Below are 1763 nucleotides of genomic sequence, written 5' to 3' on the forward strand. Positions count from 1 at the left end.
ACCCTCTGTCTCGGCCTGCCTAACCGCTTTTTGTTTGGCTGTTATAAAATCGCTTCCCTTTTTCGAACATAATTAGCTTTTTAAGTAAATATCTAGAATAAAAGGCGTGCGTGGGAGGTAGGAATAATGAGAAATCTTGATTAAGATAAAAAAGAAAGAAAAAAAAAAGGCGGTAGGTGGCCAGTTAAGCCTCACTCTTGAAATTACTTCATCAGTGTCCTTTTTTGTATGTAATTATGTTGCAATTAGGATCCCGTTGTATAGGCCTTGTACACAAACTAAAGTACTAAATCACTCTTTACCAATAATGACAATTTGATATCTTCAGTATCTCGTTAATTTTAATTTGTTCAGTAACCTCGCACATTTCTCATTTTCTTTTAGGATTAAGAAAAAAAATAATAACGGATACACTTTAACGGGATCTGTAGAAAGATTCATATAAAAAAGTGGACGAAAAAGAGAATGATATCAGCATATCAGTATCATTCCACTGACTGCATGAAAACAATGATGACTGCATTACGTGGCATGGACGTGTGCATTTCAGATGGCGTCAGACCTGCTACTAACTCGACATGCGTTTGTAACTAATTTTCTTTCGTGTATTTACTGAACTTGTTAATTTATCGAAGCCATTCATTTACTGTCGCTGTGCAGGGGTAGGGGATGAGAAGCAGACATCTCGCACGCATTATTACCTAAATCGCAACACGGAAAATAGCACAGAACTCCTAATTCCGGGTCTAATTTCGAACTCAAACAAAAAATAAAACAGACAAGAGATGCGTTAATGCATACTAATCAAACCCAGCGAGACAATTAAGGAGCGTACGATGATTTTCGAAAAGAAACATCATGACCACTCGGGCTTTCGTGAAACAAAAGACGGTCGACAGTCAACAGACGAAGGAACAAATGCTACCGGGGAGTTGTATACGTGTCGCGAGGCTCATGAGGGCATGGGGTACGCTGATGCCCCGTGCCGAGATCTAGAACGTACAGTTTCATAATGATCTGGCTGCAACATCTAGAGGAACTTTCAGTGTGTGAGATTCTTGAGCCTAGTACAAACCAATATATATTGGTATCGAAATCGTTGAGCAACAATGTATCTGCAATGTCCCGATACAGTTGCTCAGTAACTATATAGCAATCCATATCTGTTGCTCCATAGTTTAGCAACTGTTGCGAAACAGTCACGAAACACGAGTGACTTTGTCCAGCGACTGCTGTGTGGTATTCGGGAAAACACTAGCGCCAATTTCTTTCGCGACTGTTGCTGAACAGTTACACAGTGCTGTGCGTCCAGACCAAGCTGCACTTAACCTCCTTCTAACTAGGAGTGGTACTTAATACCTTGATCAGTCCAAGTGTCTTTTCTGCTTTGAACTCGGAAAAATATTGCCTTGCATAAAGTAATAACACAAACAACAGTCTTCAGAGGAAACAAAAATCAAGATGCTACAAAGACACAGCTTAGTGCTGTCAGAAAAAAATAGCTTTCACTCAGCTGTATCGACTCGCATAGCTTAGTACCGCCAGTAGCCTAGTATTTTGAATTTTCAATATGCACAGATGATAGAATTTATGTGCAGTCAGTTTATTATGACTGTGACTATATGATTTCCTATGCTATATGCTTATAGTTCGAGAACATACTGAGAACTTTAAAGTAGTTAAAGTGATGTAAATATAGGGACAGAAATAGCTGACAGCACATTAATTCAAAAGTAATTGCTTCTTAACATTACGTACCTATT

The sequence above is a fragment of the Penaeus monodon genome, chromosome 23, assembly GCF_015228065.2.
Source record: "Penaeus monodon isolate SGIC_2016 chromosome 23, NSTDA_Pmon_1, whole genome shotgun sequence".
NCBI lineage: Eukaryota > Metazoa > Arthropoda > Malacostraca > Decapoda > Penaeidae > Penaeus > Penaeus monodon.